The sequence below is a fragment of the Miniopterus schreibersii genome (genome assembly GCF_964146895.1).
Source record: "Miniopterus schreibersii genome assembly, chromosome: X".
Classification (NCBI taxonomy): Eukaryota; Metazoa; Chordata; class Mammalia; order Chiroptera; family Miniopteridae; genus Miniopterus; species Miniopterus schreibersii.
The window spans coordinates 511,024-534,847 of record NC_138104.1 but is presented as its reverse complement, the minus strand read 5'-3'; the positions used below and the strand labels follow the sequence as shown (position 1 = coordinate 534,847).

Here is a 23,824-nt window from a genome sequence, read left to right as displayed (position 1 = left end):
TACATATTCAAAACAGGACCTAATGTTTCAGAGCTTCATATTCTACTATAATTATATGGTTCAATGCAAGTGATTATATCTCTTCTTCAGTAACTGGCTGAAAAGTTTTGGTTTGCTGGTTCCCTCATAATTTACTGCCTAGGTATAATAGGCCAGTCTTGTGGGGGGAAAAAGATGATAAATGATGCTGGCTAGGATTCATAGATTTATTAAATTTCTATCAAACAGTGCAACAAAAAAAAATCTGCTTAAGTTAGAAATCGGCTCAAATTTTTTAATCAAAATTCATGAGTCCTGATGCTTGGTTCAGTAGGTCTAAGGAAGGCTTGAATTGAAGACTGATTAAAGAAAATAAAAGGCTTATTTGAAGTAATTTTTCAATGACGGCTTTTAATTGGATGTTAAATCAAATTCTTATCTGCCTTTCTGCAGATAGCACATTATATAAAATACTGTTAGCGGCACTACCACTGTAACTGATACACTGAATAACAATTGACTTCTCACTTTACACTGAGAGGAGAGAAGGGCCATGGTTGTCAGCCTGTCAGAAATTAAGTATGTAAATTAATGCTTAAGTGTATGAATATGAATATGATTTACAAGAGGCTCAGAGTATTGTTGGGAGAAAATACTGACATTTTTTCTTTCCCCTTCAAGGTTAAGAAGTGCTCGGTGACCTTTACAGATTGTGTGTAGGCATGGTTGCATTAGTGGGGTGCCCACGTGTGCATTTTGCCACTGGGCTTTGGCTGGGAGCTGAAATACTCCCGAAGAGCAAATACTGAAAACTCATTCTCTAATGTCCCTTTCTGCCATCCATGAATGTCAGCCTATGAAAGCAATTTCATTAGCATTTCCTCATTTTCCAATATAAGCAGTTAGTGTGGCCTAATAATGGGCCCTTATACATCTTTTGCAGACGATGGATGCTGTGTCTCCGGGAGGGAGAGGAGTGCCAGGTCTGGGGAGCTCGGGGAGCACCTTGATTAGCAAATGGGAGCACTTAGAGCCCTATTTTAGAAAAAGGGTGGGTATTCCTGGAAAAGTCTGCTGCCTTTTGGAGGCCTTTGGTGGGGGAAATGTGGAACAAATGCCTCTTTCACAACTGACTGAGATGGTGTTGGTTTGCAAGAGTTAATGGAACTTTTTAAAGTGCTGAGTTAACTCCCAGGGTAGTGTTTAGAGATTGAGGGAATGGAGTTTCATAGACTGGTTTTCTCATATACATTTTCAATGGTAGATCTTTAGTAGACAGCTCATTAATTTCATGGTTCTTTATAGCCAAGAATAATATCCTTTAGGCTTAGGATAAGTTTCTGTGATTTTTGTTCTAATTTTCAGAACTGTAAAAATTATGCTTCATAGAATTTTAAAATGGAAGAAACCCTAGTACATTGGTCAGATTCAAATGCATCTTTGTTTCCCTGTTACCCTAAAGAAAATTGTATCTGTTTGGGCTTCCCATGTTTGAGATTATACATGATATGATAATTTTGCTGTTTGAGAACTATCAAACCAAGTAAAATTTATCTTGCAGGACTAGTCTGATTTTTATTGCATATTTTGTTGACCTTTTTTAGAGTAGACTTTAGTTTAATTGCCAGATTCTAAATTTCATTAATAATAATACTTTTATCAGTACATATTGCACACTTACTTTGGGTTAGGATAGTCACTTTATATTGATGATGGTAACCATAACCTGTGGTGAGTGATGGAGCACCTGAGGAATAGCCCAAGGCCACATGTGCTCCAGTGTTCATTTGGAGCCTCCTAAGCAGTGATCCTTTCTCAGACCTCATCTTTCTTGATTTTATTTTTTTGAGGGAGAGCATTTGTCAATATTCCCCATCCTTCTTTCAAAATATATTTTCATGACATCATATTCTATTGGTTCTCATTCCTCCTATCCATCTGTCATTTGATGCCTTTCCTTTCCGTGTCTTGGCCTGGGAGATTATTTCAGTGTTTTGACCTTTAGCTAATTCAATCATCAGATTTATTCATTCCCAAAGTTTTGATTCTCTCAACTAGGTATTTCTACCTGTGGCAGCTTTCCCAGACTCCCCTTGTAAACTTCTAGCTGTCTGCTACTTGAGCCAGATTTGGATTTAAATATGAATTCTGCAAAGTGCTTGCTGTATGACCTTGGGAAAGTCAATTAACATTTTCTAAGCCTCAGTTTTCTTATTTGTAAACTGGGAATAATAATAGTCCATCATAGAGTTAGGATTAAAGATGAGATGATGAAGATAGAGGACAGAGCACAGTACCTAGAACATAATAAGCACTCAGCAAATGGTAGCTATTATTACTATTGTTAGCACTCACTGTTAGGTCACATATCACAACCTGCCTTGCATTGCCATTCTTAATGGCTTTGTCTTGTAATCCTGAGAGAACGTGAACAACTTGAATTATATATATGTGTCAATCTATCTTGATAAAAAGGCATACCTTTGACATTTTTCATAAGAATTTACATTAGTTCATTTTCATTCTGTGAGATGCATATAATAATTTATACTTATTTCCAGATTTTCTAGCATTTATAGACTCTAACTGAAACCATATAAAGATACCATATTTACAACACAGAGCTAATAATTTTCTGCTAACAATATTGTTTAATATTTTAAACAAAGTACCAGTTTCTGTAGAAAATTGTTAGTCTCACCAACATTTTGATAATATTACTGACTTGGTTTGTTCATATGTAGCCAGTTCATGATACTGGATTTAAACTGCTATGGTACTTCAGAGCATTCTGGGATTCCTAGATTCATGAAGCAGTTATGCACAGCTCTGAGATGCCCTACTGACAGTGGTGGAAGACACTTGGCTGGGTTGGATTTCCTAAAGGAGGGAGCATGTTAGAGCATAAGAAGGTACTAAGCAGATCTGAGAAACAGAGCATGCGCTCTGGGCAAATCAGCCCTAAGTATCATTGTGTGTGTGTATGTGTGTATACCAAGAGCTTCTGAGTATAGAATCCATGTTTTATTGGGTGACCAAATGTCAGGTGTTTAAATAATTGTGGATTAAACTCCTCACTATTCCTTAACTAAGCCTGTTGGATTCTTCCTACTTTCTCTCTCATGAGCTATTTGTTCGTTTTCCATGCCTTTCCATGTGCTATTTCCATTTCTAGGAATAACATCCTCTTTCTTTACTAATTCATAGCCATCTACACCTTCCAAATATAATAGAACCAACAAGTTATTATATGAATTTAGTGAGTCCTTTCCTTATATCCACTGCTAGGCTGTGTACCTACCTCTGTATGTCCAGTACTCAGCACAACTCTTGAACCTAGGATGAACTCTGTTAATGTTTATAGATGGAAGGAATAAAGAGAGTAAAGGAGAGAGGAGAGAGAGAGGAAGGGAGGAAGTCAGAAGGGGGAGAATTTAGTCAAACCACTGGGGAATCAAACAACTCATTAATAATCCAACTATGGAGTTTGCACATCTAGTTTTATTTCTGAATCGCAACCCAATTAAACAAATTGGATTTCAAGTGAGAGAATGTCATGGTCGCATTAGTATTGAACGCGCCAGAGCACGTCCCTGATTTAATTATGTTATATGAAAATCTAAGTAGTGATGTAAGAACATTTCCCTTTTGGGGCATTTGCTAGTTTTTAATTTAACCTTTATGGCAGCTGAAACCATCTCTTCAATAATGCAGTATTATTGGTGAAGACCCTAATAAACTTTGGCAGAAATTCATGTTTTTCTTTTAACCATATAGAAGAAAAATAGTATGTTACTTGCACAGATATGTTTCTAATTATAGCTTTTGCAGTATACTGTTTTAATTGCCTTTTTAAATGCGGTATTTGTCATTCTGCCAAGAATTTCTCAATGATTTCTTCATTGAACAGAGGATTTTTAGACATCAAGTCCATTTCTTAAAAGTGTACATTTTAACATTAAATCCCCTTTTGTCTCCCAGCATCATGTTGAAGCTTTTACCCATCCTTTCCCAGGACACCTCATCCCCATGCCTGAAGGCAAAGACAAAACTCTGGAGAGCTTGAAAAGCCATTTGTAAAACTCACTTTCCCTTTTTCAGCTCTGAGACCTTGGGGATGTTGTGATGCTATAGCTGTTTGTCTTTGAGGGAGGAAATAGGATTAAATGAAATGAAACCAAACCAGATTACTCAAATCCACATTTTTATAATATGCATAATTTTTTTTTTTCCTGGAAGTCATGAAAGATGTTCATTTCTTATTTTACAAAAATACCTGTCCCGAGGTGTTGATAATGCTAGTTTAAATTGTTCAAAAGAATCCATGACTTGTAACTGTTCTGATAGTTCTGCAGCTATTTTTAAGTTTGTGTTTTTGCTCAGAAAATTATACACTATGGAGTAAATTTTATGTGAAATTACATATCACTGGAGGAAACTTTTCAGGTAATAGCATAAATGGACTTATGAGGCAACCTCCCAAGAATATGGCTCAAATGATTTCATAACATATGCATCTTTATTTATCTCATTAAACTTATTCTGACACATTTTTAATGTAATAGCTTTTCTGATTTTGTTGTTTGGCAAAACATCAACATTGTATTGTTTGAGGGAAGATAACACTTTCTCTGTTTTGGTCTTCTGGAGCTCTGATGTATAGCCTGCATTTTACCCAGTGGCAGAAGGGCCACTTTTCCTTATTGATTATAACCAGGATAACTTGTGGATGTGAGATTCTATCTAGTAACCTGAACTGAAAAATTTTCCATAGATCACTGACAAAAGATAGCATATGGAGTCCACATTCTTTGAGTTTAGCTCTAAGTCCCATGGAAGTTATTGCTACCTGGTCTGCCACTTAGCCTGCCAAACATCTCTCTATTAATCTAATAAACTAACTCTAATAAGCATTAATTCAACATTTAATTACCAATAATTGTGTTTGGATTTTGGGGGGGATTGATTTGGTTTTTCACAAAGTTTAAAAATCATTTTCTGGTGAGGTGATACCTATTTTTTGCCTCTCAACAAATTTCCCTATAGTAAAGACTATCAGATAATCCCATAAAAAATAAAACTCCTCTTATATGAGTACCCACTCTTCAGAAATAGCTGTTGTAATGTTGAAACCGCTGGAGACCTCACAAGGAATTTCATGATAAAAGTCTGGGGCCCAGAATTTTCTTGGCACTCTTATTTTGTTTTGAATCTCTCCTCCCTCTATCCCCAGAAAAAACTCCATAAAAAATCAAGTTTATCTCTGAAGTGACCAGAAATCACAAAGTGTCAAATGAATGTGGTGGTGGAAGCAGGTGTGAAAAGGGGGAAGAAGATTTATTTGTTTGCCTGGAATACCCAAGGACTGTTATGGACTCCCTGTATAGGTCCAAATATCTGACCTTTCTTAATGCCGACTTATGGAATAAATTACCTTTGAGATTTTTTTCCTGCTTTGCCCCTCTCCCTATTTTCCTTTCCCAGCACCAACAGGATAGAGCCCTGTTAGATATTGATTATACATTGTTGAAGGAACAATTAGCCATTGTGAAGGAGGGAGGGTGTGTAAAGTGCTGAAAAGTGGTAACTTCTTGTTAGTAGAGGCACTTCTCTTTTTTCCTGTTAAGAGACTATTCAAGCCTGGCGGGCATAGCTCAGCTGTTGAGCATCGACCTAGGATCCAGGCGATTGGGATTCCCAGTCAGGGCACATGCCCAGTTGCAGGCTTGGTCAATGGTTCTCTCATCATTGATGTTTCTATCTCTCTCTCTTCCTCTCCTTTCCTCTCTCTGAAATCAATAAAATATATATTTTTAAAGAGACTATTCAATTTAAGTGTACTGTTATGGAATACAAGAAGAATAATGTATAACCTCTGCCCTCTAGTAGGAGGGCTAACAGAAATATACAAATAATTACTATGAAATAAATAACAGGACTCTCACCCATAGTATCTATATGGGCTGTGGATAAATAGGATGAAAGCATGAACATACAAATTGTGTTCACTTTCTTATAGATGGGGGAGTTTTTCCAAGTTGTTTGCAGTGGTGATTATATTTTTGCAATTGCCAGCACAAGTTTAGGACTTAAGGGATAAATTAGTATTTGAAACTTCCTGATTGCTTTCCATATTTTTATTATTTTACATGCATGTATACCAGAAAGTCCCATGTTCAATCAGTTCTTTGCATCTTACATATTTAGCCCTATCTTGATGTTGACAGAAACTGCTTTTGTCACTTTTGTTTTCAAATCATTCTGACACTGAGGCAGTTTAGTGCTTTGTCTGTGCTTAATTATGATATTTAGTTTCAGAAAAATGTTTCCTTTTTTCCAATCTACATTAATCAGAGCCTTTGGTCTGACCTCCTAGCTCTGGATCATGTTATATTTGCTCCTCAGCAAAATAGCAGAGGGGATCCTGTTCAGGTTGTACTAAATCACGAAGTGATGAGTGGTGACAGGTTCTGCAGTAAGTTGGAATCACTGTTGGTCGATTTTTGCCTCTATGAGCCAAATTTTGGCAGAAAAAAAAAAAAAAAAAAAAGAGGAGGTCACTGCACATATGCAGATAGTCTGAAATGAGATCACAGCACCACAGTGACAGCATCTTACTGCATCTTATTCTTTAGGTAGGGGAAATATATAGAATTTATATAGAATTTTTTAGCAACAAAGCCAAAATACCCAAATATTGTTAAAACTTTCATACAGTAAAATATATCCAAGTATGAGACAGTTCCTGAATATAAATGTAGGCTGTTATATTCTAAAGCCTATTATATACTATATTTATATTAATAGGAATATATTGTGCAATTATTATATATCTTATATTATTAATTATACAATGTATTAATTATATCCATCTATCTCTCTTCTTCTGTCTACCAAGCCATCTTATGAGGTATTTTTTGAATTTTGTATGAGATGTTTCCTAAATTTTGCTTGGAACTCCCAAATACCTTCCCAGAAACAAACATGCTGTTGGTCACCTGAATTTGAACCATTATCTGGTTTTCTTATTTATTATTAGTGATTATTTACAAGTTTGATGGACTTGGCTTGACCAGCAAAATATTTAAAGAGAGTGGACTTGTATCAATGAGGAGCAGTATAAGGGATTAGTACATAATAGGCTTTAGAATATAACAGCCTGCATTTATATTCAAGAGCTATCTCATACTAGTGTGGGCAAGATATTTAACTGCCCTGAGTCTCATTTTCATTATCCATAAAATGGGAATAATAATAGTGCCTACCTTAGAGGGTCAATAAGGATCACATGAAATGAACCATGTAAAGTGCTTAGCACAAAAGGCTCTGTTGTATGTGAGCTATTTGGCCAAAGAACAGAGCTTGCTAAGGTTGACAGAAAGCAAGAAAGGCTACCAGATTAAACCAGTGTCTGTCCTTATTGTATTATGCACTTTGAACTGGGATTATCTCATGTGGAAGAGTTAACTGTGCCTTCCTCTTTGCTGTCGAAGTATGAGAATCATGAATTTTATGGCTGTGAGATGTGACCATTCCATTTGACAGTGGTTATTTGTGTCCTTTATAATTAATAAATAATCAACTTATTTATTTGAAATAAAAAATAGTTCAAGAACTGACTAATTTCCCTCTGTTAGCTTGATGTTAGTAAATTTGAGTCTTCATTAACCATGTCTGAATAGTATTGGAACCTTCCCAGGCACAGTGACCAAAAAGAAAATTTTGAATTTTAAAAATTAAATAAATGGAACAGATGTTTTGCAGTGAAAGCTTCCTTATTCTCTAGATAATTAGATTTAGATGGTGCAGAATGAATAATTTGAAGGCTTGTGGCAGCTTAGCACAATGTGTTCCTGGAAGTTATCTTTCAGAAATCAATTATCATGTATGAAACGAGACACATAAATGTAAGGAGTAAATGAAAAGCAGCTAACTCTTGATTTCTCAAGTCATTACATTTGACTTGTTTACCTATGGTCAGAGTGTGTATTCACAAATATCAGGGAGCAATCACATGATATGAGTGCATGGAGTCCAACAAAAGGGTCAAAGACCTGACTTGTTGTCCACTAAAAGGGAAAATAATATGAGGAGGTTGAACTGTAATCGTCTATCCACTTAAATTTCAATCTAATACATGTAAGGAATTTTGTTCTATAACAGTCTTGCCTCAGGGTATAACTTTCTGGTTGTAGCCAGTACTATATCAAATTTTATTTGGTATACAGCAGGTGTTTACAAACTACCAACACCTATTTTTTGTAAATTAAGTCTTATCAGCACACAGCCATGCCCATTTGTTTACTTATTGTTCATGATTGCTTTTGTGCTACAAGAGTAGTGTTGAATAGTTGTGATAGAGACCATACAACCTGCAAAGCTGAAAATATTTACTATATGGTCCTTCACATGAATAGTTTGCTGGCCTGTGTACATAATATGCATGTGCTATATACATATATGTAAATACATAAATTTCAGAGCATCATGCATACATATTAATTGCTCCTAGCATGGTGGTTGACTCTCAGGTGTTCATTAGGTGCCCAGTAAATGAGAGTTATTAGATTCTTAAGATAAAGAGACTATGCAAATATTTGACAGCTGTTTTTGTGGTTTTGCTTTTTTTTTTTTTTAACATGGTGATTCTTTGGCAGGCACTTCCAATAACTTTTTTAAATAAAAGTGATAGCTGTTGTTTGTATAAAATCGGGAAACTGCAGAAAAGCTTACAGAATAGGATGAAAATTACCTATAATTATCCAACCAGTAATGACTACTGTAGACATCTCAGCAAAACCTATCTCTATAGGTTATTTGTCTCCCCCAAAGAGAATCAAGCTGTGTTGAACATTTAGACTGTTTCCACTCTTTGGCATCACAAATGCACTTCAATAAACAGCACTGTGCATGAATCATTTCATTCATGTCTGGCTTTTACCCCTTAAGATTAATCCTAGAAGTGGAATTATTGGTTTGGAGGGTAAGAACATTTTTAAGGCTATTGTTATTCTTATGTGAAAAGGTCTTTTCTTTGGTTCACATGACCCTTGAAGATACTTTCAAAATCAAGTTCCAAAGCCTCTTGCATTATTTATTTCCTCAATTTAAAGCATTCACTATCCAATCTACCTTTATTTCCTGTTAAGTTCAAGCCCTGATGTTAGGTCAACTCTCCATGATTCACTAGCTCTTTAGACTGCAAACTCATTCATTGATTTATTCAACAAATGTTTACAGAGCCCTCTCTGCCAAGCACTGTGCTAGGTGCTAGGAATGTAGCAGTGAACACAGCAGACACTGTCTCTGTACTGATGGAGTGTGAGGAAAGCATGTGTCTTTCATTGTGGTTGCCCTGATGCCTAGCATGCTTCTGCTTCATAGTATAACTTAGTGATGTTTGTTGAACAGATGGCAATCAAATTTTTATATGACCGAGAAAGTGATTGACACTGTTTAGATTTTGTTAGCTCCAAAATACCTTTCTCTGCCAATTATGGACCTCACTATACTACTTATAATATCAGGGTGCTGCTTAGGCATGATCCATTATGAGATCCATTAGCATCTCATCATGAAGATCCAGAAAAGCAAGTTTCCTCACATATCCGTCCAAGAACAAGGTCTCTTTCTTAGCTTCTAGTTGACTCATTCTCATTTCATGCACCCTCTGCATCTAATAACATATCAGGAGACTATCTTTGCTTTGGCTGCCAAGAAACAGCTCCTCCTTTTTGACCCACCTGGAGTAAGTATCCAGGCTTGAGTAACAAGCATTTGGGCTACTTAATCTTGGCCTGATTCCATTGTCCTTATTCCTTCTATTTTTATATCATTGTGCTATGTTTATCTCCACAAGTTGCCTGACATCCATTTTGTGACAGAACATGTTTGAACTTGTAAAATATAAAATAAAAGTGCATGTGACACAGTCACTGACCTTCACAGCCCAGGTTAATGAGGCTGGCTGTTTGTGGACAACTTACTTCTTGAACTCTGGGTGTGCTTTGCTGAATTACTTTATAGTTTCAAATAAATATAATATGGCATGGCCCTTCTCAAAACAACAAATAATTGATTTTTAAAATTCATTTTTAGTATGAGAATCTCCAAGCCTTTTATAAGCTAAAGGTACCTATACTTGACAATATTCTCCTGGTAAAAACTTTTATGGTAGTTAGCATTGTGCTGGACACTCAAAAAAATGTTTGGTGAATTGAATTATAGTCAGTATTTTGTGTCTTGGGCTTTTCCAGGGGAGTAAAAACCAAAACCTGTAATTTTGGTGTCTGAGATATGTATGGAACATGTTTGTTGACTGTTAAACTTCAAGCTGACACTCAGCACTGGATCAAGGAACTAGAATTCATTTTATGGTGCAATTTCCAAAACACTTTCTACTTTCAATGAAAAAGAAGACCTTACTGCAGTACAGGGTTAATTTGCTATTTTCTACTTCTTTTCACCTGATTATTATTTTTATGGAATAGCAAGATAGGAAATTAGTAAGCGAAATTGAGGATGAATGCAGGGATGCACATGTTCTGGACCTCTAGATAGACAGCTTTGATTCCCAAGTGATTAATTTTTATTTTTATCACTACCTTTATAGTGGGGCCAGTTGGAAACATAGCATGAAAGGTGTCACCCAATAAAGAAATTTGCTCAGGGAATAAACTAACAACTCTAAGGTTTTCCTGGGAGCAGAGAGAGTAATTAGAGCAATAACTTTTAGGGACTGCATTTCATAAAAGTCCATGCTTTAATATTCAAATAATAATTACATTAATCTGTAGATTAGTCAACTGAAATATTAAATCCTTTGGCACAGGCTTAATGAAAATGATCATAATGGTGCCAAAAGGAAATTTTATGGTTGCCTTTTAAATACCAAAGAAATTCCCTATTGTTGTGATAAAATACAGATGTGGCTTAGAAAGAAACTTGCATAGTGAGCAGAAATAGAATATATAATTAGAACAAAGAGAGCTTAAATCAAATTTATCTTCATATGACAGGAACAGTTACATTTACAGCATTGAGTGCAAAGTCATAGCCAAAATTGAAATTAGAAACAGATAATTATGATAAGAGAGGACATTTACGCTGACTTTTCTCATGCATAATTGGAGAGCATACAAAATGCAGTGCTTGTTCTAATTAGAATTAACGTTAAAAGATGCCAGTTTTGATGAATTGTGGGTTTTGTCATAAAAAAGTTGTTTAAATAATTGTACTATGGACATGCAAATGTATTTGCCTGTTTGTTCAGGATCAGAACAGGAAGCCAGTTTAGGAGTATAACTTTAATAGTAGCAATTATATGAATTATGTTAATTTTTTCTGTCAATGGAATCTTGTAATTTTGTTGGCTTTGTTTCATTTGTTTCTATTTCCTTTGATAATCTGATTTTATTCTTAAAATCTGCCTTTCATTTTCTTCTGCAAAGTTTCTTATTGCATGTGTACCTACATATACACATGGCTTATAAAAACAGGATCCAGTTGTTCACTTGGCAGGTTCAGAAATGCAGATATCAAAAGACCTTGTGATACAGTCCTGTTATCTTGAAGTTCAAATTTGCTATTTCTGAATGATTGTCCTCAAAGGGAAAATTTGCTTCCCATTGACAGATCCTTTTGAAATATTTGTTCCTGAATTCCTTACTAGAATCAATCTTGACTGGTGATATTTCCAGTGATCCTGGCAGTTGAGATAGGCAGGGTAAGGTGTTAGCCAGCATTATGGGGCTCTGAATGGGGCCCCAGAAGTCGTTACTCTATGGTAAGTACTTTACCACTCTGTATCCTTTGCTTTTCTTGATCCCTTGTCCTATTTCTCTTTTCTTATTTGCTTTTTCTTCTTTCTGTTTTCTTCTTTTCAAGATGAAGCTCTGGCCTCTTCAGTAGCAGCAGCATTCCTAGCTTCCTAACTAAATCTTCAGGGACCCTTGGAGTAATTTTATTCTTTTCCATTAGATTTCTTCTATCACATCTTGATGCACATTATTGTAAGTTATGAAACTCCTAATTCCATATATTTTGGAAATATGTGAGATCCTGGAAAGACAGATGGACCTAGACATACCAATAGAAATAAACAAAGTGTACTTTAGTTGCTTTCTGAAAATACATGAATTGGGGTTTATAGAATCCCTTTTGCATAGCATACAGGTTTTATATTTAGGGTAACATTGAATGCCTTAACAATCAGGGCCTTTACAATGTGGCAGAGGATTACTAACTGAGGTTATAGATTTCCTCCCTAAGAAGGTCTTTATATGCAAAGAGGATTCTGATCTGTCAAAGATTATTTAGGGTGATGCTGCCTGAGGTTTCTCTAATTCTATTATCCTGATCACTGTCAGCTTTCTTCTTGGCTTAGTGTTTTCTAAGAATTTCCCAGTGCTCAGAAGTAGTATTGAAGTTGTGGATTGTCCCTTGATTATGGGTAACATTAATGTTCTTTGGCCTTCACATTTTTGTTTGGACTGTGTTTTTGTTTGTTTGGTTGGTTTTGCTCTAAGGGCAAAGGGAAATAGAGAAAGTAAGTAATATCTGATTTTAAGGACCACAGTAATATGATATATGAAATACCATCTGAATGTAACTTCTCAGATGATTATTGTATTGCCAACAATAATGATAGAAAATATTCCTTTATTATACTTTGTGTTAAAGGCAATTGGAAGGGAGACTTTTCAATGCCAAAATAGAAAATGATAATTTATCATAAGGTCTAATATGCATTATTAATATAGTTAGATGATGTAGGTTAAATTATCATAGTCAATTAAAAGATAGTTGTAAAAGCTAAGCATTAATAACTTCTTAAGTAAAAAGACATTATTTAATGAAATTGTATCATGGAAGAAAACATGATGTTATATAACCAGTGTTATCATTGTGACCATCTCAGGAAGATTTCTGTTGTTAAGAAGCAAAAATCCTCCAATGATTGACTCAGAAGTTTTCAATTAAGAGATTTCGACTTATAGGCCTATTGACAGCAGGGTTTGCCAGAGAAGGCTTCCAGCAACCTAAACTCAGTCTTAAGAGAGAAAAGCATTCCAAAGCCTGTGATTTCCTAATACCCTTGCAACCACATGCTGAACAAACTAATTTGCTAAGAACTTAAAAGGGCTGACAAACAAATTACAGCAATCTTGATAGAGGGTGATTATTGGCGTTACTGACTCAGTTGGTTATTCTTAATCAAATAAAACAGCTTTATTTTCACAATGTGGCTTGTAATGTAGGTGAAGGATATTTAATATTTTGGGGGTTTGGGTTTTTTTTTTAGTGAGCAATACTATGCAGCTATATAGCATTTTACATTTGCAGTTATCATTGATGTCAATTGTATTTTTCTTTCTAAGGGTTTTGTGATGTAGGTCAGAATAACCATGACCATTGCATAGAAGGAATAATTGTAAAGCATAGATCTAATATAATGAGACTTGACAATATAATTTGGACACTTATATCCTAAAGTCTAGGATCCCTAGGAGGCTGGCTATAAATGTGACTGGCTAGTGCCTCTATCAGGCCACACACCTCTTCTATGCTGTTCCTTCTACTTGGAATATTGGGGTGCCACCACTTTCCCTGTCTGGTGAACTCTTATTTAGCCCACAAGAACCTGTTTCTGGTCTCTCTTCTGAAGTTTACTCTACTCCCTTCCCAGCCCCAGCCCCAGCCCCAGCCCCAGCCCCAGCCCCAGCCCCAGCCCCAGCCCCAGCCCCAGCCCCAGCCCCAGCCCCCTTTGTTTCTGCAGCTATTAGAGCGTTTATCACTCTGACTATAGAAATCTTGTCACATATACTTCTTAGACTAAACTTGTGAATCCCTTTGGCCCCTGCATCTGGGGCATGTGTCCCAGTTACCTGAAGCTGTCCCTTCTCTTCAAGAACTGAGAGCTGAGATTGACACCTTAATTAAATGTAATTCACTTCCAGGTCTTCAGAGGTACAAGCCTGCTGTTACTACCCTGCTACCCTTACTGGCAATTTTTTAGAGTATCTTGGTTGGGGTGGGGGCGGATCTCTTTCAAAATGAAAAAAAAAATGTGCATGCATGAACACACACTTCCACACACGTCTGTAAATCATTGTGGTCTGTAGAACTTTTCAGTTTGTGAGCTCTAATGATTTAGGCTATGCATAAGGCTTCCCCATAGACATCACATAGAGAATAAATTCAAAAGAAATTTTGCTTTCTAGGGTAGTGATTGGGGTGGGAAAAAGAAGCATTTGGGCAAACTGACCAAAATGTCTTTGCTTTGGCAGAAAGTTATGGGGATGTGTTTTTGTTTTTTTATACAACTGATACTTAAGTGGCATGTGGTTCCTCCCAGACAAGGTGGACTTAAGAATTAGATCCTGTTACCATCTCATTTCTTTGTTATTTCAACCTTCCTCATTTAATTCTCCTACACAACCCATTGAAATAAGTGTTTTTGCCCATTTACATATAAGAAATTTCAGATTCAGAGAGGACAAGGAGTTGTTTGGCATGTGTATAACTAGACTGTATACACAGATTGGACTGAGCACACAGATTGTCTTGATAAATTAAAATTTATATTATAAAACAGATAAATTAGAACTTTTATTGTTAAAAAGGGTTACTATAAAATCTTTACAATTTGGATTTGCTTTTTGGAAAGCAAGATGTACCTTCCTTATGAAGGGGCTATTTTGAATACATTGCATAAAAGGCAGCTACAGCAGCATGAAGTGTGAGTGGTTTTCACAAATGGTAAGAATGTAAACCTGTAACAGAAGAAACTAAAGTTATAGGGTAGCAGGCAGTGCTAACAGTGATATATTTTTCCCCTATTGATAAAATGTTAAACAGGTTTTAAATACATTGTGCTTTATGCCCAAGTGTGTCACTGGCTAGCTTGGTCAGAAATGTAGAGCCATTTCTTAGTTCACTGGGGACAAAGTCCTGGTCCTCCACCCTGGACTTGGCTCCTGTTTCCCTCCAGGGGCTATAGTTTCAGTGGGAATCCAGGACAGACATTTTGAACATTTTGGAAGAAAGCCAGAATTGTTGGAGTAATGTGGAAAATTATGCTCTTCGGCGTCAATACTCCAAATTATTTCGATTCCCAATCCAGACACTTCTCATTTTGCTCTAATGTTAAATTGTGGGCTGATTCCCAGGAAAGATCTCCAGATTTCCAGTTGTCCAAATGTAAATATCATTTAAAAGAAGTATATTTTATATTCAAGCAAAAAAGGTTCTATAGCATTGTAATTCCTATTACTGCAGGCAGAGCTTTTAAATCCAGTTATCAGCATAATTTATATGGACCAGTTCAAAGCCTTTGCAGATTATTCAGCCAGCCAGCCATTCAACAGACATTTGCTCAGTGCCTACTATGTGCAGCTACTGTGTTAGACATTAGTGGTATGGGATGAAGTAAAGGCTGGAGAGTACAGAAATTTATCATGATTGGACTAGACCCTGCTTTCATGCAGCTTGCAGAAGGGAAAATCATGCATGTGACAAAATGTACATGTACATAACCATAGATTCAGGTAGAAGCTCCTATGACAGCTACAGATTAACTCCAGCCAGTGTTACTGGGGAACATTTCAGAAGCAGGAAATTATATTTGATCTGAATTCTGAAGTATCAATGGAATTTGTAATTGTTGAGTTGGGAGAGTTACGTGGTTTCAAGATCAGGAGGTACTACAAGTATAGGAAATATAATCAAGTTATAGACAGAGGTGGACTCTCATGCAAGTTTAATTTTCATAGCAATATTGCAAGGTTGCCCATGATCCATTGAGAAATAGAAGGGATGACCTGTAGTGTGGAAAGGCCCCAAAGAAATCTTAGAATATTTAAAGAACCTGAACAGGGAAAACCTCTCACTCCTTCATGAGGACGGATCACAAAAATATTTTAACACAGCCCACTGGTGTGGCTCAGTGGTTGAGTGTCAACCCATGAACCAGGAGGTCACAGTTTGATTCCCGGTAGGGGGCATGCAGGAGGCAGCCGATCAATGACTCTCTCTCATCATTGATGTTTATATCTCTTTCCTCCTTTCCCTTCTTCTCTCTGAAATCAATAAAAAATATTTTAACACAGAGACTTCTGTGACCTGCTTATGATGACTTTTCAGTTGCACACTGAAATTATTTACAGTTTCATATAGTATAAATACATTTCAGTGCAAGTGTATTTGTGCATAAAAGAGTTAAAATTACAGTACTGAAACCATAATATTTAGAAAGGCATGCTTGCAAGTTTGGCCCTTGGCTGGACTGTGGGAACTTGGCATTGAAGACATTCCTTAACTGAAAAAGCTGGGTCAGTGTGCCTAGACTAGACTGTTCCTACAAACAATGTGATTTATGCTGAACAGCTGTTTTCTTTCTGGGAGTCTGGAGTTTTGGTACATGCTAGGCAGGTAGTACCCACATGACCAGCCCCAAATGAAAACATTGAGTGCTATGTCTCTAATGGGCTTCCCTGGACTGAAGCATTGCACTCATGTGACTATATTTTCACCATTGGAGAAGAATGTGGTCTGTGTGGCCCTTCACAGGAGGGACAGAATGTAAGGAAGCCCACACATGGATTCCTCCAGATGCCGCTTGTGTCTTTTTTCCTTGTGATACTGTTATGTATCCTTTCACTGCAGAAATCTTAGCTGTGACTATAAGGAACTATCTATATGCAGAGTCCCATGATGTCTGTGAATGTGTGGATGATTTTAATGGACACTACAAATGAGGATTACAGTATACCTAGGATGCAATAGCTTATTTGTATCATCTAAAAGAAGAAAATATAAGTTTTCAAATGAATCATGCCGTATTACAGAAGAACCTGATGACCTGCCAAGAATATGACCAAGACCTGCATTTTCTCTTATAATTATGTTTTCTCTTTTTCATCTGTAATTGCAAGAAGATGGCCCTTGCTTTTCATATTGTATTGCCTCATAATGAACATTTCTCCAACCTACTGAATTCCCAGTAAATATTTTTTCTCCTCCCACAGTAGGTGATCCTCAGTCAATGTGATTGCTGACTCATTTACTCTCTCCCTGTAACAGATGTTGCATTTGGAGATGGAAATCAATGTTACAAAGCATTAACAAGTGGAGAACTTACAGAAAAGTGAACCCAAATGACTCCATGCTTATTTAATACAGCATGATCTTGGCGTGTTGCTGTCAGCTTTTGCCAATAGATTTCAAGGGACTTAATTTTAAGTAGGCAATTAGTTCTGGGAAGTGCATATGTGCATCCAAGATAGCTGAGAATAATGAAGGTAGGAAGACAAGACCCCAATTTCAAATGAAAGGACAGATAGAAAGTTTACTTACAAAAGACACATGTTGAATTCATGCAAGACTGGGTGTAAGCAGGAGACTGCTGGCCCTATAAATGTGTTTTTCGTCCCACAGTAGGTTACAGCCTAATTTAATAGGCCACATTTCACTGCCTTTATGGGTATCTTTACATCCTCTTTTCAGGGTAATTATCTCAACACACATTTGATGTGGCAATGTAATTGACACTTGCTTTGGTACAGTTGTAGGTTAATGAACCATACTGACATTTTCAGACTAAATCAGTTATGTTTTGTTTTTGATATGAAATATAAATGTATTTAGAAGGTGATGTTTGATACATTAAAAATTCTCAGATGACTGGACAACTTTGAATTCTTATCTTTTATGCATCACAGTGTGTAGCCATGAAGAAAGGATTATAGAGGCATCTGAAAGCAGCTTGGATGTTTGGAATTTAGAATCCAAGAGGAAATAACAGAAAAATGATGCTTTTGAAGAGTTTAACATTACCTATATAAAAATACTATGTGATTACTGCAGAAGACTGGCCTACCTTGTGAAGGGTTCCCCTGCCCCCACACGGGAACACCCTATGAATTTTAGATATAATATTTGGTTACTTTAAAACTTCCATCAGAAACCTTTCCAAAATATATTTGGGATGCAATCTTTTTATTCTCTAATGATAGCTGTGTGATGATTTCTTTATTAGAAATTTCCAAATAATTGAAGGCAATAAAGATATAAGATTTTTAAGGTTAGAATTGGGAATGAAAAAAGATCCATTATACAATCTATTTACATTTATTTGTCTCAAAGTTATAGTACTGTGGGCAAAAGTAGGTTTACAATTGTGAGTACATGAAACAGTTTATTGTTGTATTACTATTTATTAATTATTGTATTATTTTTCATATGAACAACTGCAAAACTGTTTTGCCCATACCTATATAATGATAGCTAATCGCCCATTCATTGATCAAGAAGCAATTGGTTTTATATGCTATAATCTTTTTTGTAAACATACAAACAAACAAAAAATACTAGAATACTATACACAATGATGTTAATTCCAGTAATTTCTAGATGTGGGGTTATATAGAGGTTTTTTTGTTACCTTTAAATTTTATATAACTATCATGCTCTTTTTTGTCATAAGATAAAGTTGTGTATCTTTTTTAAAAGAAGTAATTAGTATGGGCAGCTATGAAAATGACAGTGACTATACATTCTATTGTGATTACATTTTTCAAGTGTCTATGAGGAGAGAGTAACCAGCTCTTATTAACCAGCCTCTTGTAAACAAATTTAGGGACAGAGTAACTTCACAAGCACTTGGGGAGAGACTCTAATTAGTAAAAGAGATTCATCCTTGAAGTATGAAAAATTGGGGAGAGAATCAGAATGAGGAATGCAAATGATCAGTATACTACAGAGATGTAAAGCTGCTGTTGAAAAAATGTTAAAGGTTTGGAAAATCAGGTTTTATATCAGGAGCCTTTAAAGCAGAGGGATTTTATGGTGGAAAATAGGACATAAGGTAGATTTTGTCTTTGTGTGGGATGAAAAATCATCTAGGGAAGTATGTTGGCTCTGAAGAGTCCCTCAGTATTAGAAACCAAGGAAGACAAGGTCCCTGAATGTGCAGAAAACTAGGCCTTTCTTCTTGACCTGCACTTTAACTATCTTATATTTTATTCTCCTTTCTCTCTTCCTTCTCATTGTGCTGACTTCATATCCTATGTTCCTCCCCTATTCGTTAACTTCCCTTGTGTTTCCCACCAGATTTATATCAGGCTACTTTCTATATACTTGGATACTGCTATTATAATACTAATAGCCAGTGCTTTTAAAAAAATAAGACTGCCTAAGAACAATGTGTACAATTCTAGAATCACCCCCCCTCTTCTCCCTCATATTTATGGGAACATATTGGTTTTGCTTAGGGGAAAATTTTGTTCCTTTGGCCTCAGACCAGTGAGTCGGGGTGCAGTTCATAACTAATAAGACAGGCTATTCTCTGCAGAGCAGTTTCCCAGTTCTGTTCCTTGTTCTTAGGCCAAAAGGCAGAAAAAATAAAAATCATTAACCACTTCATGTAATGAACTTTGGGGGCTATTTGAGTGAAGTAGACTATATTGGATTTAAACCTACAGAGTAATTTTTATTGATTTGGTAGTTCAGCTTTTTTTTTTTTTTGCTTGATTCATTTTAATTATGCATAATCAATAAATCATTATTTTAAATGATTATTCCTGCAAATGGATCTGCCTTTAGTGAAAAGCTCTACAGGTTAATATAGTCCTTTTTGTACATTTAGATATAGTTAATATCAGGAAAGGTATTTCTTACAAAAAGTGATTAGGTGGCCAGGAAAGAGTTGTCCATTTCTTTTGGTTCACAAATTCTTGCAACTTATGCCTGTAAGATAAATGTTCTATTGTTATGTCTGAAAATAGCTTATACAATTAGAACTACCGAAACTGACAAGCTGGAATATTAACAGTAAATGCTATGTAAGCACTAGCTTTTGTTATTATTACTTATTTGCAAGCTTATCACACTGAATCTGTGAGGTACACATTGTTAACCTTATTTGCTAGCTGAGCAAAGTGAGGTACAAGGTTTTATTGGGTCCCTGTAGATTCTGTAACAAGTTACCACAAATTCACTGGCTTAAAACCATACAAATTTATTCTGCAATTGTTCTAGGGGCATGAAAACTCCAAGATGAAGGCGTCTGCAAGACCCTCTGGAGGCTCCAGGGGAGAAACATTCCTCGTCTCTTACAACTTTTAGTGGCTGCCAGCAGTCTTTTACTTATGGCCCTATCATCCCACTCTCTGCTTCCATCTTCACTTTTTCTCCATGGTTTTGTGTATCTTCTAGTCTCCTGTCTGTATCTGTCCTAAAACTTCTTAATTTTTTTCTCTTTTAAGGATATCTGTGATTGTATTAAGAATCCACTTAGATAATCCAAGATAAACTCCTCTTCTGAGGATCCTTTGCCTAATCTCATCTTTCCCCAAAGAAGTTTTATTACAGATTCCAAGAACTTACTATGGACATATCTTTTTGAAACCATTGTGGGTCTGCCACAAAAGTTACCCAACCAATAAATGGCAGAATTGAAACCGGGTGGAATCTGGTATCTTGATACAAAAGCCTGTGTTCTTCGTAATAACCTTCTTAAACTACACCTTATCTCTGCTGTAGAATATACTTGAAAATTACTCAATGTTGTCTCTATCTTTTAGAAGATAGGAAACTGAATCTCCAAGGATAAATGTTTTAGAATTATTGTTAAGAAGTTAGAACAACAAACGTGAAAAGAAAACAGAGCCACGGTTAATAGAGCAGGATATATTTCCATTTCTCTATGAGGAAGTAAAGGCCTCACTTGATGTATGTCATACTAAAGACTTTTGGATATTATTTGGACTAAAAAGAATATTATATTTCATTGTGCATTTTAGTGAGCTTATTATAAGTAATATGTTTAGCATAAAATTTATTAGTGACATGCCCTTTAATTTAGAATGTCTAATTGGTGCTAATTTTGTTAGATTGCATTGAATTACATGATTTAATGTAGCTAGCTATATGTGGGTCAAGAAATCTATTCCAACAAGTTAGGTAATTTTTCATGTAGCTGAACAGTAAAACATGACATTGAGGTTGTTTAAAAATGTAGTATTCCAAAATAATAATTTTTCTGGTGTCTTGTTGGAAAGAGCTTAGCAAACAGAGCATATCTCCAGTTATATATATCTGTTTGCTGTTACCTCTGCCAGTAATGACATTCATCACACATCTCCCACAGATGACTAAATGGATTCTGAAACTCATTCTAGAACATAATAACCATCTCCAGATATTACTTTGTAACTTTTCTCTTGAAGTAAGAATTGCCTTGGCCTTTGGGGGATCTATAATAATTCAAATTATTTCCACAGGTAGATTTTTCTTCTCTTTCCTTTTAGAAGTCAAAAACACTCAATGGAATTGCTAAACTATAGACAAATTTGACAAAGACTTAGAGCTTCTCCTAAATGTGTCCATGAGATCACAGGAGAATGAAGCCCTAGATGTCTTCTAAACTGGGTGGACATTGTGCAGCAGCAGCAGTAGCCCTGGGTATCCCCATGGGTTTCCAGCACAATCTAGCTTCTGCCTCTCCTTCTAAGTATCCCACAGTAATGGAAGCAAATGTCACATGGCCCAATTGTTTTCGCCATGGTGCACGTCTGAAACTGGAGCCTTTAGTGAATGTATTTTTCAGTGTCCAAAGAGACACTTAGCCTGGGGAATACAAAAGAGAAGAGTAGATTAAGGAAAATTTAGCTAATACTACAGAACTAGGAACATGTGCCAGCCACTACTGTCAACATCTGACAGCACTGTCACTGCTCCCTTTGCCTTGCACACTGGAACCTGGCTATGAGTAGCACCCAGTCACTGCCATTGCATTTCCAGGCCTCTTCCTTGAAGGAGTCTGCTGAGGTGATATTTTTGTTTATTTTCTGGTGTTGAACTTTTGTGTTGCCAAACCCAACACTCAATATAGAGAGGAGCTCAGTTAGGAAAAGCTGCAGGGAGTGAATGAATTTGTAGCAGCATTTTAAAGGCGAGGCAAAAACAAGTTAGGAAAGACACCCCAGACTCATGAGACAGACTCAGGAGACAGTGTGCAGGCTGGCAGCATTATGGCAGAGATGCCTGTGCCTGTTAAATCCTCTCACTGAATACTTTGATAAGATGTACCCTTTCCCTGATACCTAATGCTAAAGTGCTAAAGGATTAGATAGCTCTTGTTCAGTATCATTCCTTCAAATAATAAAATTAATGTGACCATTTGGAACAAGATTTCATAATGGGCCTCATCCAAGCCTCTAAATATGCACATTCCACTTTGGAACTGTACATAATTGTTCAATTGCACCTGCAAATCATGTTGTTAGCTCACTAATTATTCAAATAGTGGGGGCAATTCCACAATTGTGTGTGTAATTGTGTTAATTGTTAATGCAGTTAGGTACAGGTGCACCGTGACTAATTACACATGCAGAAGCGGCTCCCTAGCAGCCCACTGTCTTCTAGCGTGGGCCCTCCCTCTCAGAGACAGGCACAAGTGGGTGACACACACAAAGCCACAATCCATTAGTGGGGGTTGATTTGGCACTGCTTTTACTTGGAAACTGCAGCATATACATTTGGGAAACAATTAGGTCTTTGACTGAATTCAGCTGTTTATGCTTTTGCTTTTCTTGGGCCCTCTCCCACCGCAGCAGAGAGAGACAAGGAGCGAGAGCATGCCTTTCTTTTTCTTTTCTTTTCTTTCTTTCTTTCTTTCTTTCTTTCTTTCTTTCTTTCTTTCTTTCTTTCTTTCTTTCTTTCTTTCTTTCTTTCTTTCTTTCTTTCTTCCTTCCTTCCTTCCTTCCTTCCTTCCTTCCTTCCTTCCTTCCTTCCTTCCTTCCTTCCTTCCTTCCTTCCTTCTTCTTCTTCTTCTTTTTCTTTCTTTCTTCTTTCTTTCTTTCTTTCTTTCTTTCTTTCTTTCTTTCTTTCTTTCTTTCTTTCTTTCTTTCTTTCTTTCTTTCTTTCTTCCTTCCTTCCTTCCTTCCTTCCTTCCTTCCTTCCTTCCTTCCTTCCTTCCTTCCTTCCTTCCTTCCTTCTTTCTTTCTTTCTTTCTTTCTTTCTTTCTTTCTTTCTTTCTTTCTTTCTTTCTTTCTTTCTCTCTTTCTTTCTTCTCTATCTCTCTCTCTCACACACACACTCGCTCACACAGTTATATAGTCAAATACAGTCACACAGTCACATACAAGCTAGTTCATGTTGCAGGCTTGACTCATCTTTTCACTGATGGTTCTGTTGCCTGGTGAGATTACCTTTTAGTCAGGGGTTTTATTACTATCTTTCCCAACCACCCATATGGTTTCAGGAATCTCATTTATATGAACCCAATGTCAGGATATTTATGCCACTTCCAGGGTAAAATACAGCATCAGAGGTGAAATTAAGGTGATTCCTGGGACATTCTGATGGTTTATGTTGCTGGGACCAAAACAGGAACTGTTGCCACATTCACACTTCATCTTTTTACTCATCTCATCACCTAGTTCAGCCTCATTTCACCTTGTTGCAAGGCACTGGTAAGAGCCTTTCTGGCTACCAGACAAGTCTGATAAATGCTGAAGTCTTCTGTGTCTGTGGCTCAGGGGCTGGGTGCATATCTCACACTGCAGAAGATATGCCCTCAATTTTTCAAGACAACATAATTTCACATATTCTGCCCAATCATTCCCATAAACCAAAAGTTTTTAACCTTTGATGAATCACAGTGTATTTTGACAGTTTGATAAAAGTGATGGAACCCCTTGCCTAAATGCACATAGGCACATATACAAAATTTTGCATATGATTTTAGGCTCCCTTAAGCCTATTCATAGATCCCAGGTTATGAACCCATTCTACAAATGCTCCATGTTTTAGCAACTAACCAAGTGTCCAGTTAATAGATGAG

General features: G+C 36.4%; 1 protein-coding gene across 6 annotated transcripts in view; it reads left to right on the top strand.

Moving 5' to 3' along the window:
• The window catches only part of AFF2 (ALF transcription elongation factor 2), a 393,556-nt gene that overhangs the window by 187,234 nt on the left and 182,498 nt on the right, over window positions 1–23,824 (top strand). The gene's annotated exons all lie outside the window — the stretch shown is intronic.